The following is an 18221-nucleotide window of genomic DNA, read 5'->3' on the forward strand; positions in this document are numbered from 1 at the left end:
ACACCATAAATTAGTAAATAAAAAAATAGGATCCCTTTACAGAATAAAACCTTTCCTAACACCTACAGCAAGACCTATCATTGCTAGGTCTCACCTAATTTCTACTCTTCTCTATGCTTGTCCCATTTACACTAATCTTTCCAAAAACAACATGAAGAAACTTGAAACATCCTATCATAACATAGCTCGATTTGCTGTAGGATCTCCTTTTCGAACTCATCACTGCCAGAACCTAAAAGAATTAGGCTGGCTTGAACTTCCTAACCAACTTGTTCTTCAACAAATCTTAATAGCTTATAAGATTCTATATCAGCCAACCAATACACCAATACTCTCTAGCCTTATTTCTCCATACAATAACCTGAAACAACTTTGCTCTGCTAACAAACTCCTGATTAATGTTAGTAAATCTCACAATCATGCAGGTGACTGTTTATTCTCCAACTCTGTTGGAAAAAACATGGAATAATCTACCCTCTGATATCACTTCTTTAACCTCTTTCCAACTTTTTAAAAATCAACTAAAAATTCATCTCAATAAACACTGGCTTTGCTCCTGCACTAATCCAGACTAATGCTCACTCTGCTCCTGCACTAATCCAGACTAATGCTCACTCAAAAAAAAAAAACAAAATTTAAATTCTCGTATCTTATTTTATCTTTTTAAATCATCTGTTTAAATTGCTTTGTTTCTCATGTAATATTTTTATGCCTTTTGTGAACTTGTACAACTTATGGAGCTTTTCTCCCCCGGCCTCTACTGAAAATGGACATATATCCAGTTGGACTAGCCCGGTCAACAAATGTAAAATAAATAAATAAATAAAATAAATAGTTATGGAGCAGTGCTGGATCATCTCTTCATAAGTGTGTACTAGGCTAATGGCCCTGGAGGCTTTACAAGCCTAGCCCATAGAAGTGCCCTGGCATTGTGCTGCCCGATGTTGGTTCCCAGTGCCTCTATCAAGTAGAGCCACTGTGAGTGATCCCTGGGGTGAACTTTCTATTTCCCATCCACTCATCAAGATCTATTTCCCATCCACTCATCAAGATTTCTCTTGAAGAGGGGAGGCGTTCTGCTTGACCAATGTTTGGCAATTGCTTCCCAGAAGTGACATCAGCCTCCCATGGTCTCTGGGTAACCCAAGTTTGCTGGGGGACTGTAAACTAGTTGCAATTGTCATTTTCTCCATAATGTCTCTGTTGTCCAGAAAGACTTAGTACCTGATGTGTTAGTCACAGTTTTACCCTTAATGCCAAAAAATGCACCATATTTACCTTCATTAAAGTCTGGGCTCCCTCCCCTTGACACATTGTCACCCTCTCTCTCAAAATACTCTATTAATTGGAGATCTAGGTTCCTACATAGATAATGAACTTTCTTTTGACCATGTCTTGCTTGTGCCTAGGAAATTCGTTTGCCTCTCACAGCTTGTATATTGAAGTCATTTCATCTTGATCAAAGGATATCCTTGTCTCTGTATATTCCTCCCTTGTTAGACCTGTCCTTGAATACATCACCCCTTTGGGATGCACTTGAACACCTTTTGAAAGTTGAAAGGCTCCCAAGATTCCTAACAAAAACAGTTGGAAGTCTCCAGTTTAAGCCATTTAACCTGTTATGAGAAGTTGAAGGCTTCTCTGACTGTCCGTCTCATACAGGTTTTTGAGAGATGAAATTTCTTAGTTTTCATTGTGAAAATCTTGTGCACTTTGGCTTTCTTCACCTTTAAAGAACATTCTACTAAACCCACTTTATCTGAAAACATTAAACTTCCTGTGTAAGGACAACATCCCTGCCAACATAATTTCTTACCCAAAGCCTTCCCCACGACTGGAATAGACTCCCTCTAGGAGTCGAGCAAAGTATCTTCCTGTTTTTGGAGCCTGTCTTAATGATTGAATGGTTAACCACAAATGCATACCTAGTATTAGAAGAGATGGTTACTGTCGAGAGAACTGCTCTACTCTTGTTACTACAAGGGTAATGTGGCTGAGCTTTTTGTCACATAAGCTTAGTATGAACCTATGAACATATTGCTGGAGATCATAAATATGTTAGTGTGTCCATCTATAGGAAGAATGGTGAAAGCTTTCATCATAGTTAATCCTGTTGGTTTCAGGAAAAAGACTGCGTCGGAACTTTCAAGAAAAGGGCTAGTAAAACAGAAGCAGTTTTGATAGAACTAAGTACAAGAAATTTGCATTTCTATGGGAAGGAATAGAGTGTGAGATCAGATCAAAAATCTGTCACAAATTTGACTTTCGAGGAACAGTAATGTCTTCAAAATCTGAGATTGTGCATGCTACCAGGTGATGATTTGCATTCACACAGAAGAAACTGGAGGTATTTGCCGAAGAGTCTGAATCAAGACCAAACTTACTGTGTCAGCTGAATAGATCCAGTATAGAACTGCCTGACCATTGAGTTTGAAATGCTAGACATGTATTCTTCAGTAGATATGAAATCAAAAACTTAAGGTTCCAGTACAGAAGTTACCAGTAGTGTAGTCCTGGAAACTTTAGTCTGTACCCTAGATGTGGCTGAATGGTGTTGCACTGAATGAGTTCAAGACTGTGCCTGTTTATACTAGATGTAGTAGATGCTTGAAAAATAATTGAATGTAGAGATTGTATATCATGTCAGTAGTTACAGTGTAATGTTTTGTTTTAGGGTCGTGTACTTATCTCGTGACTCACTGGTTTAGCGCTATCCTTAATTACAATTCAGTGTATAAAGCGTATATTATATCTAGAGGGTACCAATGTTGTGTTTTAGCCTTTATAGTTTGCATACATATATTCTTGTTAGGCCCATCTCTGTGCTATGTTGGGACATTTACATATTTCTCCAGTCCATGAGGGTCACAGATGCTAAACCAGGAATGAATTTGCAGTTGCGTATCTATTCATCCAAATTACATTTGAATAGAGTAAGAGAGGTACTTTGCTTTATGTTGAATGGAAGACTGTTTGTTTCATAGAAGTATTAATCTGATATTGTTAATCCTCGTTCATTCATTGCGTGTGGATATCTGTTCCGACCTCAGAACCAAGCCGGCCATCTTCCAAGCTCGCGTCAGCTACAAACTCTGTAATCTTTCCCACTTGTTCATATAAATGATGGTAGTCCAAAATAAGAGACTGACACTCCCCGTGGATTTTGGATGGACATAAGTAAACCTAGGGTGATCACTTGGCATCTTGAACCTAAGCCAACCATTCCCAGGTGGAGTTAACCAGCAGAAATGCTGTCTTCACATCTGCATGGTCATTCTTAATGTGCTGGTAATGGTAAGGGAGGTCCTGAAAGATTCTTCCTCAGTCACTGTCCTGTCACTTATTTTTGTAGCTCTTCTGTGAGGGAGGGAAAAAAGCACAAGGATGAAGAAAAACTTCTTTAAAACAAAACCATCCAAGAAGTCCTGCTAGACCAGCAAGGACTAGGATATTCCTTGGTCTCAATGTCTTTCGCTAATATTATATGTAAATACCTGTATTTCCTAGAAGTCCTTTCATGTTCCCCTTAAATCTGTTCTCCTTTTAAGAGATTGGAATTGCTGTTTAGACCTTCAGGTTGCTTTCATACATATCAGTATCAAAGTGTTATTGAAGTTTCTTGCCCTTTTGAATACTAGATCTGATATTGTTAATCCTCGTTCATTCCTTACTTGTGGGTATCTGTTCCGACCTCGGAACCGAGCCGGCCATCTTCCAAGCTCTCATCAGCTACAAATTCTCTAGCTAAAACTCTTACCCAGAATTCCCCTCTCCCTGTTGCCTCAGATTTCATTTGCCGCATCGCCATTCGGTCATGTCAAGCTACTTCTCTTGAGCCAAGTACAATATTTTTCGTCATACTAAATTCTAAAACATTTTCTCACAGGAAAGTTATTAGATAGTTTTCTCTTACCTTATCGCATTTAGTGACTATCCTTTCTTGAATTTTTTCATTTCCTTTCCTCCTCTTTACCGCGAGGTATTTCTTTTTTACCATCGTTGTTAAACCCCCTTTCCTTCTTATCTTCAGTTAATTGTTGTACCATTGCTGGTATTTTTTTCTGGTTTTACCTTCTTTCTTTCTAACATGGCAGATAAAAAGGTAGTCCAAAATTTAAAAGATGTTCAGATTGCAGCCATAAATTACCTACTTCAGATGCACATTCCCTGTGTGTGTATTGCTTGGGTGTGCCTCATTTAACAGTTTACCTACCCTGTGGGATTTGAAAGAATTTCTCTAACAGGACGTTGATTGAGAGAAAAATAACTGAGACCCAAGAAAGCTAAGCTTTTCACTTCGGATTTGACTTTTTCAGCTCCAGCGCTTTCGGTACCTAGACCTTCGGCGCCATCTGTGACTTCGGCACCGTCTAGCATGCCATTTACCGTATTGGTACCGAGAGGATCCTCTGTTAAAACTTCTTTACGGCACTGACGGTCCAGTCGATGCAGACTGACGTCTATGGATTTTTTTGATGCCCATTGCCCTTTCGGCTCCAACAACCACTTCGGTACCGACCTTATCGTTGGTGCGGACCATGACTTCGGCACTGATGATTTCCTCGCTGCAGACACCTGTAGTTCAGTCCTTTACAGCCCCGTTGTTTTCGGTGCAGACCTGCGAGGTGGGCACCGAGCTTGCTCCATCTTTGGATAGACCTGACTCCCCCTCAGCCGTGTCCGTGAAATCCACTAGAAGGCTCTCTGAACACAACGTGTTGCGTCTTGTGGATAAAGTGCTTTTGACCAGAGGTATCCCGCCCCCCAGGACCTATCCTTCCTCGGGAGGTGATCACTCTTTGCCAAAGACCCCTACTTATTTTCCTCCTTCATTGCCTTTGAAGCCCTGTGATATAGCACAGTCTTCCCCCTCTACAATTCCCTTTATGGACGTCACTAAGGAGCCGCAGTTGCCTTCATGGCAGGAGAGTTTTGCTACGACCCAGGATGTCAGCTGTGGTGTACGTAATTTGGTGTTTCACAGCCATCCAGGGATTCCAAGTAGTCAGGCTGAGCCACTTAGGAGAGGGGTGACCCCTGTCCTGGATACTCCCTCTTCAGGTGGACCGGCCTTCCAGCTAATAGTGAAGGCTCAGGTAACCCATTTTGCGCCATCTTCCCCAGCTTCTCTCTCTGAGGGAGTTAATGAAAAAAGCTTGTTGAAGAGGAAGCACATGGACTCCACAGAGAGTCCCTTACTGAAGACACAGACTTTGATGATGAGGAAGAGTCCCTTCGCTCACCCTCTGAGGTATCCTTTGGTGATATTCTTGAAATTCTTAAACAGAGAGGTGACTGGCAACACTCGAACCTGACCTCTGAAGAGTCTGTGTTCCTGCAGGTTTTTTGCGCTCTGCCCCCTATCTCCTGGGTTACTCCACCTGCCGGCGAACTAGTCCGGCTCGTCTTGCACCTTGAGCGGAAGGCTCCTGACACCGTTGAGGCCATTCCTCGGAGGCCAGATAAAATTTTGTTCCCTTCTGCTACTGACCCCCATTGGTCCAAAGGTCTTCCTGTAGATGCTTTGGTGGTGGCGGCCGCAACTAAAAAGGACCTGGCGGAAGAAGAAAGCCAGACTGTCCATCTGCCCAGCAAAGAGTCCCGGGCTCTGGACAGAATAGGAAAGCATACTTTTGCATCAGCAATCCAGTCCCTGAATTAAATGGCACACTTTTACCAGGCTTTAAAGAGATTTAATTTCCAAGCTCTCTCAAACTTTGGCTGGTGCAGTGTCTGGTGAGGTCTGTGACAAAGTGGCCTCTCAGCTAGCCACCATTGAATCGATATCGAACTCCTCCATGCACCTGATGTCACGCATCAGAAGGAGCAGCTAGAGCGGCAAGTTCAGGCATTGCTCTGAGACGACACGCCTGGATGCGCTTGTGTAATTTCACGGAACCCTTCAAGGCTTCCATTCTCTGCGCTCCCATAGAAGCCTCTTCATTGTTTGGACCCAAGGTTAAAAGCGCACTGGCCAGATGTGAACAGGGTGGTAAGATCTTTTCTGCTGTGGGTGTCCGTTATTCTTCCCCTCAACGGGCTTTCTCCAGGAACCAAAAGAGTGGGAAGATTTGGTACAAAGAAGTCTCGGGGTCCTTTCCGTGACACACGGGCAGAGTTCTACCCTAGAGGCAGAGGGGGAAACTCACAGGGAAGACTCCCTTTTCGGGGCAGAGGGGGTCCGTGTAACCAGGGTTCCAGGGACTCTCTCTCCCTGGCCAATCATACAAGCGCTCCTGAAGAGCGGCCCAACTGCTTTCCTCTGGAAGTGGTTGGGGGTCATTTCTCCTTGTACCCTTCTGCCTGGCTAACCATCACCACCGATTCTCGAGTACAAAGGATAATAACCAGAGGTTATCATATTCCCTTCGATCTTTGTCCCGCTCCCCCAACAAACTTACCCGACGTTTCATCCATTCAAAGGGAAGAAGCAGCATTAGAGATTTTAAAGCTGCCAAGGAAAAGAGCCATCCAAATAGTCCCTCCAGACCAGATAGGATCTGGATTCTACTCAAGACTATTTTTGGTGCCAAAGAAAACCGGGGACTAGAGACCAATTTTGGATCTCAGCGTATTGAACAAGTTTGTAGGAGTACAAAAATTCCTGGTGATCACAATAGTCTATCCTTCCACTTTTGGAAAAAGACGATTGGATGTGCTCGATAGATCTTCAAGATGCGTACTACCACATAAAAGTGGACAGGCCATCAAGAAGATTCCTTCGCTTCCATGCGGGAGCCAGTTACTACCAATTCATTACTACCAATTCGGAGTACTGCCCTTTGGACTCTCTACAGCCCCCAGCGTGTTCACAAAGTGCATGGCAGTCGTCACAGCTCACTTGCAACTACAAGGATTCCAGGTGTTTCCATACTTGACGACTGGCTCATCTCCGCCCCCACCAGACATCTATTGGAAGAAGCCCTGGCATACTGTCTCCTCTCAGCAGAAAGGCTAGGCATAACCATAAACTGGCAAAAATCCAATCTCACCCCATCTCAGTTCACAGAATTCATAGGGGTCATCTTGAATACAAAGAATTGCAGAGCATCCATTTGAGAGCACAGAATTCTAAGGATAAAGCAACAACTGATCCCAATCCTTTCAAGGGAGAAATCCACAGCTCACTCTGTTCTACAGTTGTTGGGTTCCATGGCAGCCTCCGTCACCATTGTCCCCCTGGCCAGGTACCACATGAGGCTTCTACAATGGCTACTGCTCACCCAATGGTATCCCTTTCAGTACCCTCTTTGCCAAGATTCGGGTAACTCACAGGTGCAAACAGGATTTAAATTGGTGGATGGCCCACAACCCATCACAATGGTCTCGCCCCTTTTCCCCCCAACAGTCCAAGGCTACAGTAACCACGGATGCCTTCCTGATAGGGTGGGGGGGGGGCTATGTCGGACAGACAGTCCAGGGTACTTGGTCCGAAATGGAGGCCCATCTGCATATAAATGTTCTAGAGCTGAGGGCGTGCTTCTGGCGTTGCAAGCATTCCACCCCCTTCTGCCGTCTGGGACGAATAGTCCCAATCAGACAACATGGCGGTGATCTGGTACATCAACAAACAGGGTGAAACCAAATCTTACCCACTCTGTCGAGAAGCCATGAGGATGGCAGTGGGCGATGGCTACCAACCGTTTTCTTCTAGCAACTCACAATCCCGGGAGTTCTAACGTGATAGCAGATTGATTCAGCAGGTGTATTCTACAACCTCACGAGTGATCCCTGAATCCCTTGATAGTGGCAGATATATTTTCAACCGCTGGGGTCTTTCTTGCTGCGACCTCTTTGCATCCCCGACCAACTACAAATGCAGCTTACAAATGCAGCAACTATTTCGCCCTGATTCCCCCTCCGGGACAGTTACCCAGGGATGGTCTAGTCCATGATTGGCCCTCTGGTCTACTTTATGCATTTCCACCTCTTCCCCCCTCATTCCCCTATTTCTGAAGAAAGCCCGCCGGTTAAAGAGTAAAGTGATCCTCATAGCACCATACTGGCCTCATCAGATTTGGTTCCCCTTCCTTTGGCCTCACCTGCTAGATCAACCCTGGATTTCTCCATCCAACCCGGGGTTGATCTCCCATCCGCAGAATCTGATTCACCCCAACTTGGACAGTGTGAAGCTCCCAGCTTGGCTCTTCCAATTCCTTTTATTGCCAGGCAGAATGATCTTTCTTTGCCAGTACGTGACATTCTTATTGCATCTCATAAGTCTTCCACCAGAATTGCTCATCTAAGCAAGTGGCAAAGATTTACTTTTGGGCTGAAAGAAAAACAGGTAGATCTTTTTCAGCACCAGTGTCGATAGACCGGATTGAAAAAGGGCCATCAGCCTCTACCATTAGAGTTCATTTGGCTGCAATATCTAATTTCCATGATGGTGTCAAAGACTCCTCTCATGTCACACAAATTATGCAAGACTTTCATAAAAGGTGTGAATCCTCTAAACCCCCTTTTTAGAGAACCTACTCAACCATGGGACTCGTTAGTTCTACAAGCTTTGACAATGCCACCTTTCGAACCAGCTTCTTCTTGCGACCTCAAATACTTGTCCTGGAAAACCTTGTTTTTGGTTGCCATTACATCTGCCAGACGTATTTCTGAGCTTCAAGCCTTATGCACCAAGAGTCCATATTTGATTTTTCATAGAGATAAGTGTCATTGCGAACTAATCCTTCCTTCCTTTCTGCCAAAAGTGATCTCTGAAATGTCCATTAATCAAACCATTGAATTGCCAAAAGTGGTCTCTGAAATGTCCATTAATCAAACCATTGAATTGCCAGTTTTCTTCCCCAACTATTTTAACAAAGAAGAGTATTGCCTACATGCCCTAGATATTCACAGGCAAATTCGCTACTACTTGAACAGGATTAAGGCCTGTCATAAATCAGACCAGTTATTCTTGGCCTATTCTGGTCCTAGATTAGGATGTGCTGTTGCTAAGGTCACATTGGCTAAATGGTTGAAAGACTTTGTGACCTTCATTTATAGACAGTGTAATATTCCATTACCTACTGCCATAAAGGCTCATTCTACAAGGTCGGTGGCACCATCTGCTGCCTTCCATGCCAGAGCTTCTTTACATGACATTTGTGCAGCTGCAACTTGGGCTACCCCTCATACCTTCATCAGGCATTACAAATTGGATTTGGCCTCCAGGGTAAGAGCGTCATTTGGTTCTATGGTGCTCAGGAATGTCCTTCCATGAGAGCTTCCCAGGAATAAAGGTAGCTGGGGACTCTGTCCCACACGTAAGGAATGAACGAGGATTAACAATACCAGATAAATTATTTTGTAAAAGGGATGAAATCCATTGAGTGGGTGTTTGATACCATTGGTCTTGTGAATGTGGAATAGATCTGACAGAACAGGGCCTGTTGAAGTTGTATTCTGGAGGCAGAGGTTGCCTCTCTGTAACCTCTGATACTGAAAAGAGGAATGAGGCTTTGAGATAGCTGCATAGTTCTATTATTTAGGTCCTTGATTTTTTTTTTTAACGAAAAAGCATTGTGGTCATTCCAGTTGTACAAGTATTCGGACAAGTACACACCAAAAGGGGCATTATACACTATAGACTAATAAGTGCCAAGTACTGTGGAACTTCCTAGACTTCCTTACAGCAGTGGATAGATGGGCTGTGATCAAAGGACAGTTCATTGTTGACATGTGTTCCAATCCCTAACTACAGGATCAATTGTCTGGGATGTGCTGTCAGTGTGATAGTTACAAGGGGAATCATGTTTACTAAAAGGTGTAATTATACACTTCACGGTATTTTATTTTAGTCCATGGTTTAGTCATCAATAACTATTCAGTGCAGACCCTCTTGAAGGATCTTGGTGTCCCTTGAGTTTATGATGGCACCAAGTTTGTAGTCTTCTGTAAACTCGGTCAGCCACAAGCACTTAAAATTTAGCTTTGACCTCATGTCAAACCGAAGTGGTCCAGGGACTGAACCCTGTGGTATATTGCTAGTGACAGTTTTTTTTAAGGTGGTTAAGCTGGTCACCTTAACTTTGAGTTATATTAATAATTTACTATCCATCAAGTTACTTCGGGATTGGCAATTTGGTGGGAGTGTTTACCTATGATGCCATTGCCTTTGAGAGATATAAATATGTGGTGTACACTGTTTTGTCCTAATCCATAACTTTTTTTGAAGAGGTTGACCAGATTTAAGTAGGTAGGGCCTACCCTTCATGAATATGAACTAGGTTGGGTTGAGAGTCTGTAGGTTATCTATATATTCTTATTTATTAATTTCATAATCATTTCTGTAGCCTTACAGGTGGGACTGGTCAGACTTATGGGTTTATACTTACCCAGGTCTTGTGAAGCCCTGCTTTTTTGCAAGAAAATGTCTGTTGCTGTCCTCCAGTTCATCCAGCATGATACTTATTTAGAGGCTAATATTTAATAGCTTCTCTACGGGATCAGACCAGTCATCTTTCAGGCTGACCAGTAGGCAGCCTAGTATGTTTCTACTTTCACAGAAGTAGTGTTCTTGGGAGAGTTGGAGGCTAGTGGTGCAGGTGTGGATATCTGATCATAGAATATTGGGGGGGGGGGGGGTGAAGTTTGAACTAAATTTGTCCTAGTAGCTTGGCGATGTCATCTGGGCCTGAGTATATGATATCATTTACTAATATCTCTTCACAGTGCTGGACATAATTTTCCTTTAATTGCGTAAAAAAATCTCAGAAGCAATGTCTTGGAATTTAAAAAAAAAAAAAATCTATTTTTTCACTCTGTTTTCTGAGCTATTTTAACATCTCTGAATCACTCTGACTGCTTCTTATAGCATTTTAATATTTTTCTACAAAATTGCTGTCAGTGGGGCTTGACTTATCAACGTGATCTTATTTTTCTTCAAGCCTTTCTCTTTCCCATAATCCATTTCAGGTGTGCTGTATATGAGTTGTGCTAGACATAAGGAAGTAGTGGTGTATTCCCATTCCATTGATTTGTAATGGGAGTGTCAGTCACTGTCATGCTATATGCGGTCTATAACAGGACCGCTTCTTTTATTTCTTGAAAGGCCCTCATTTGTATGTGGCAAACGGTTTGTTTTATAGTATACTAAGGAATTGTACAGCTGCAACCAGAACATTGCTAAATTGCACGTCTTCGTTCAAAGTGTCTTTTTGTAGTCCAAGATGAATTGACAGACCCTCCCCCCACACTTTAGTAAATGTGCTGATATGTAAGAATTACAAGAAAAAATAATTTGACTTTTCTGTAAATGTCAGATATCTTTGATAGTACATTCAAGTCACCTTAAAATGCAAAGTAGTGTAAACAAACATTTAAAGTTTAAAGGTTAGCATTTCAATACTGTAATGCTTATGTAAATTTGTCAAGAGGTGACATTGATCTAATTGTTGTGTTTTTCTGTGAAAGGCATGGCTACATTAGAAGCAGCTGTGAATCAGTGCAAGTTCTCTTCCTCTCTGCAATAAAGACAATGGAAAACTGTTTCACACCTGTTTTATCTGGTTTACAGCAGCCTGAGCTCCTAACTACAAATTTCTGTTTGTGGTATGTCACGCACGTATAGACAAATTCCTCTGTAACTTGTGTGAGAAGTTGAGCTTAAAAAAAAAAAAAAGGTGGGTGGTCTTTCCCTTCCTTTGATACCAAAGGGAGAAAAATGAAAGTTTTATAAATTACAAGCAGGTTTTAGATAGCTGCACAGTACTGGAATCGTATTGTAGCAACCTAAGAGTTGTTAAACTGTAGGCGAAGGTGGAGTTTTCCTTTTTAAAGAAGGTTTTGTGGTTATCCTTTGCCAGGTTTATTTTGATTTGATCAGGGTCCAAGGTTCTCGTTTAGATTAGCAAGAGCATTTTTGAATCTTTTTATTTTTATGGAGATTGAGCTCTATTCTTTTGTTATAGAGCCTGTTCATATTCCGGTTAAGTCATAGGGGGTTATTTTTGAATTTGACAGTGTGAATATTTCTGAGGGCGGAAGATGAGTTTCTGCAGCTGTTTGCATGTGCATTATTTGGTAGATAATGATTCCACATAAGCAGTGCGAAAGGATGGAAGGGGCTTTTGAACTTGGCCATGTCATCACTCAGGTATGGTAGATTAGCTTTCCCGTAATTTCTGAATACCGAGGTGTGGTGAATGTGATTTGAATAAAACTAGAATAAAAATTTAAAATGAGGGTGAAGCGTAATTTTAAGAAGTTGAAGTAATTTGCTTGAGTCAAGTTACTGGCTAGATCTTGGGTACTTGTGAATAAAGCTTCAGTGGAACAGCACATGTCTGCGTCCTGTGGCATTACACTTTAACAGATGTGTTAACATGTAATGATTATATTTTGAGTCAGAACTTTAGTCTGGAAGCCAGAACACTACCTCCAGTTTTCCTCCTATTCAAACACCATATGCTGTCACACAGTACTAAACAATATGCAGTAACATACAGTGAAAAACGTAACTAGGCTTGTGTGCATCAGATCTCTTCATTTTTGGGACATAATAATTTTGTTTCTCTATGTACATAGTATATAGTGTGTGTAACACTCCATATTATCAAACCTTCATAATATTGAATATTTTTCTTGCCAGCAGATGTTATTGAATGTTTGTTTGATTCTGCTTGGCATGACTTTGTGAAAGATTGAGAAACGGCAGAAAGTGGGAATTGCCCTTTTCCCATTGTTGTGCAATCTCCAAGTTGGTATATATAATTGTAAGAAGGCTTTGTTTCCTGCAAAAAAGTTTGTTTTATGTTTTTTTTCCCTGGTGTGTTGAGTTTTGATAAGAGATTGATGTTTTGCCTTTCAATATTTGTGTGTATTTCAGTGCTTCAAGGTGTATCCATATATATGTATGTATATAATATCTATGCATCTGTAGAGGGGTTAGAATGGCAGTGGTGTGTCCTACCTGGCATTTTTGTCAGAGAGGAGTGTGCATGTGTGTGTGTTGGGGAGTGGTATAGAGAATGCGAAGGAGGGGTTGGATGTTAGGGTGATAAGGAAGGGACTCCCAGATTTACTTTCATGGCCTCTGATAATGAGCGTGTGAGCTTCAGCAGCCATTTGCAGTTTTCATTGTACAGTTGATTTTTTTTGCAGAGTACACTACATAGTGAATTTCAAGTAATATACACACGTAAAAGCTATATTTGTTGGCGTTGAGCATACTGCTCTGAAGTATATGTTGGGTTGCAGTGAAAATGAAAAAATGAATCCCTTTGCCCTTTATGACACTCATGAATGGTACATGGCAACTTGCTTAACTGCATATTTTGTACTCCCACATTATCAAGAAAAGAAAAAAAGCATTACCTTATTTTGACATGTCTGTCAGTTTCATTCAGATCATCCAAATTCTCTATAGAAATCCATACACATCCCTATATATAAATAAAACATGGTCCAATAGAATTATGATAAAAAAAAGGAACAAGACAAGGATGTCCGTTATCACCCTTTCTATTCAACCTATACCTAGAACCCCTGTTTCTATGTATTAAACAAAATGCATACCATAACCCCACCACAACACATAACTTCAAAGTATATCTCACCGCCTTTGCAGATGATCTGAACATATACTTCACTACAAATTCAGACATAACCAAAATAATAACTGCAATTGAACAATTTTCAATCATGTCAAACTACAAATTAAACATTAAGAAAACTAATATCTTCCCCTTAAGGCCACCCAAACTTATCACACTAATACCACTAATAGATACAATAAAAATTAAAGAAACCGAATATCTGGGAATTACTTTTTTCCAGAGCAACAAGGAAGTCTACCAACAGAACATAACTCTCTTAAATGACAAAGCATAATGCAAGACTGTAAAAGGTGGAATAACCTTAAGCTACCATTTCTGACCAAAGTATCAATAATCAAAATGAACATAGTACCTAGACTAACATATATATTCATGACATCACAGATAAAACTATACATAATAAATTCTTCAAACAAATTCACATCTTCCTAGCAAAATTCATATGGGAACCCCCCCAAAAAAAAAAACAGAATCTCATATCAAAAACTAACACTTCCCAAGAGCAAAGGCTGTCTGAACCTGCCAGATTTTAAAACTTAGTCAACACTAACAGAATGTTGAGAATAGCAGAACATAACCAGACAATGAAAACTTGGTCACCTTCTTGGGTGAAAATATTTTTTTAGGTACATTAAAGCACTAGGCATCAATCCCAAAAAAGATTTACAAGCCTGCAATATTTTGGATCTTTTAAACATTCTATAAATGTAACACACAAACTTTTTCATCCCTTAAACCATGGGCAAGCTATGGTAACACTACAACCCCTCCATAAAAATCCAAATTTCAAATTAAATAAGATGCTAGACCTCGACTTCTTTCCTCGATTTAAAGGACAAAATAATCCAATATATCTACCCATACCTTAACTGTACGATCCAAGAAATTAGTAACCCAAATCTACCCAAATCCATATACAAGTCTAAGACAAATCAGAGTGGTGTTCCAGCTACCTCCAAAACTTTACTATACTTTGTGACATGGAAAAACTGTACTCTGCTTTGGAAGACTATTCTTACAGCAAGGAAAACAATACCTCACATAAAATGACAGGCAAAATCAAATTTCAGGACCTCCTTAATTATTGGAGAAAATTAAAACCATCCATGGATGACCAGCAAATAAGTCATGCAATTAATCTAACACTGAAAATTATATCCCTTAAACTGTCATATACGCAGCTCATGATAAATAATAATGCATATTTCACACCCGCAGTACTCCACAAATTCAGTGCCTCAAAATCACCACACTGTCCACACTATAAGGACCAGGTAGCAGATCTAATGCATATATTTTGGAGTTGCAAATGTGTGTATAAACTCTGCAATTCCCTTAAGATACAACTGCAAAAAATGGGGTATCAAACATCAACACTAACATGGTAATTTACCCTTCTACATATTCTCCCATCTAACATCTCAGGAAAACAAGCGAATACACTAATGAAGCTATACATAGCTCTCAAATGCTTAGACCCTATAAATATCTCTTGGGAGGGATTGAAAAAAAATAGCTATAAAACAGCTTTTAGCTCATAAATTAGTAATGGATAAAAGAAACAAAATTATGAAAGCCCGAGAAGTTTGGGAACAAACCTTTAACATCATATTAGCATAAAACATCATACATACTACATAGTAACAAGTTACAAAGGAACCTAGAAATATACATACGATCACACAGCAAAGCTGTGGACATGAATTTGTTGTATTTTATGACCTACATGTTACTATATTGACTACAATCACTTGTGGTCATTTTGTAAGAATGGAAATGGTTGTGATTTATATAAATGTAAAATAAAAATGAAAAAAGATAGACCTCATGTTTTGCAGTATTGACTCAGAAGCTGATTTATTTCAGTCTCTGTATTTTAGCCAGGAGAAATTAATATTTTTTGATTCTCAACACTGATTTGGAAGCTTACCAAGTTTGTGCATTGCCAGACTTCCTGAGCCAAGTTTAGTTTTGATAGTTTCTCACATTGCTCTTATTTAGTTGCATGCATAAATGCAGTGTTGTGCAAATGGTCATATGTAGATTGAACTTTTGATAGCATTAAGTATGTATTTTACCTTAAACATGCTGGATGCATTCTGATAAAATAATTTTCTTTGTCTTTACAGATGGACTCTGAAAGAGTTGATTTGCCTTCTGCAATATACATCTCCATATCACGTTTGCCTTTGTTTTAAGAAATTTTGTAATTTTTCCTCATTTTTCATCTGACTTAATGATACGTGTTTTCAGAAGAAGCACTTAAATATGTATATTTTTTTTCTTTTAAAGCAACTTAGAGAGGAAATGCACATAATGGACGTTCATTTGAGTGACATTTTATAAGTTTTCTTATAGTGTATGCAATTGGTGTACAGATTGAGCTCTTTGCAAGATTATCCTCTGCTTTTTAATGAAGTTTTTACTTGTTTAATTGTCTGAAGTTTATTGAGCAAGTCAGTCTGTAAACTGTCTAAAAGGTGTAGCAGGCTGTCTCTAATATATTACCTTGCTTATTCGTTGATTTAAATAAGTGGTTTCTTAAATTGTCTTTCAGGATAAAGGGTTGAGATTGAAGTACAGCAGAAGTTCATTTTTCTGTTTTAAAATATGATGTTGAAATCTTGTAACGTACTTGAGGCTGTTTAAATAAAGAATTTTTTTCTCCTTAAAAAGGCAAACATTTATTTTTTTGTACATTCAAGTTAATGTCATGTAAACAGAACACTTCGAAACATGTCTTGACTTCCAGCAAAAGCAGATAAATGTGGCAAAAGCTGTATCTGATTTTTATGTCTGACTTCTGAGCCATAGCTGCAGAATAATTGGGACTGATTCCATTAACGTTAGTACTGATTAGCACGTAACTATTTCCCAAGCTGCTAACCTCATGACAAGATACCTCATTCCCATAATGCAGTCTCTTTAAAACGTATAAATCTTGCCATGAAAGAGCTTTGATATGAATTTGGATATGGCTTCGGTATGCCCTTTTACTATTTTAGCAAGAATTATAATCTTATAATCCCCCCCCAGGAAACTGTTTTTCCATGTACGGATTAGGAATTTTATATCCATTCTCAATGGAAAATGTTTTCATCATCCCCCTTCATATGGGAAGAACCTTATCTGATATGGCAATAAGTCTTGAATTTATTATATTAGCCCTTTGTCAAAATTTTTGGAGAGGTACATTCACAAGCAACTTCAACATATTCATTAGGAAAAACTCCTGACCTCCCACACAACAGTTTTGGATCCACCCATTGCACTACCACATCACTGTTAATTTTCACAGATACTGTTAACAAAGATTAACAAAGATTGAGAAGGATAACTTTTCTTCTGTATTCCTTACTTTCGCTAAAGCTTTTGATCTAGACTCGCACCAAAACTCCTGTACCAACTGTCTTCCCGCAGGCTATCACAACCCATAATACTATGGTTGAACAACTACTTAACCGATAGATACCAGTCTGTTAAATGGCTCTCCATGGTTTCTCCTCTCCTTCCTGTCAATACTGGTGTGTCGCAGGCTAACAATTTGCATGAATCCCTCTCAGCAAGCTTCCCTCCAAAATGTTGCTGATTGTACCCTAATATGCATTTCTGACAACCTAATACATCTTCAGAGAATGACTCAAGTAACTTTTAACTCTGAAAGTTGGCTATAGAATAATCACCTGCTACAACCCCCCCCCCCCAAAAAAAATAAATTGCTTCACTTTTTTCCAAAATCCAATTTCCATGAAAAACAAAACAACTTTTAATGTCTTCATTAAATAATGCCATGATTTGAAATTGCCCCCCCCCCCCCAAAACCAAGCTGCACGGGATGATAGTTTACAACGGTCTTAAATTTGATTTACTTATCCCAAACAGCATCAAGAAAACCCATCAAAAACTAGGCACCATACATAGAGTAAAAAAATTCTTTACAGACTCTGCCATGGTAACTTTGGCTACCACCTCTCCTATTTTGAGCCCCTGTCATGACCAACCTGCAAGCCTCACTTAGTTCTAAACTTAAACAGTGCTATAACAAAGTCACCAGATAAGTTTGCAACAAGCCTTACCATACTGACCACTGTTTAGCACTAAAAACAGTTAACTGGTTCGAACTTCCTCACCACCTATCTTGTACTTCGCTCACCTTTATCCATAAAATCATCCATACCCCATCTGCCTGCTTAGTATTGGAGTAGGGGTCCAATTGCTATCTTCCAAATCTCACCTTTATCCATAAAATCATCCATATCCTATCTGCCTGCCTGGTATTGGAATAGGGGTCCAATTGCTATCTTCCAAATCGTCCCCTTTAGTCAAAGAATAAAAACTGCTTACCATTTACAAACCACAAATGGCTGCTGGGGGTCAGTCTCTATTCCAGTGGTTTAACTAGAAATTGGAATAAAACTCCTATCAAACATCTACATCTTTTCAAACCATTACTAAAAGATGTCATGCTAACACCCTTCATCACATTTTTTATACCTTCATTTAAAACACTAAATCACTTAACCTGCTTATCCCCTTCTAATACCTTGCTTTATTGCACTTAAACTACTGTAATTCTAATTGGCACAACCTAAATTATTCCCTCAATATTTCTCTGTTAACACACTCAAGACTTGCTTATCTCTTTAATACCTCACTCTTTATTTCTTA

The 18221-nt window shown here is 39.9% G+C and overlaps 1 protein-coding gene across 1 annotated transcript in view; it reads left to right on the forward strand.

Moving 5' to 3' along the window:
• Positions 1-16228, forward strand: part of LOC122813822 (beta-2-microglobulin-like) — a 229721-nt gene extending 213493 nt beyond the window's left edge. Inside the window, exon 4 of the mRNA XM_044086349.1 lies at positions 15683-16228. The gene's annotated coding sequence lies outside the window, so the exon portion shown is untranslated. The remainder of the gene's footprint in view (positions 1-15682) is intronic.
• The last annotated feature ends 1993 nt before the right edge of the window (positions 16229-18221 follow it).

This window comes from Protopterus annectens, chromosome 10.part0, assembly GCF_019279795.1.
Source record: "Protopterus annectens isolate FY-2018-M chromosome 10.part0, PAN1.0, whole genome shotgun sequence".
NCBI lineage: Eukaryota > Metazoa > Chordata > Ceratodontiformes > Protopteridae > Protopterus > Protopterus annectens.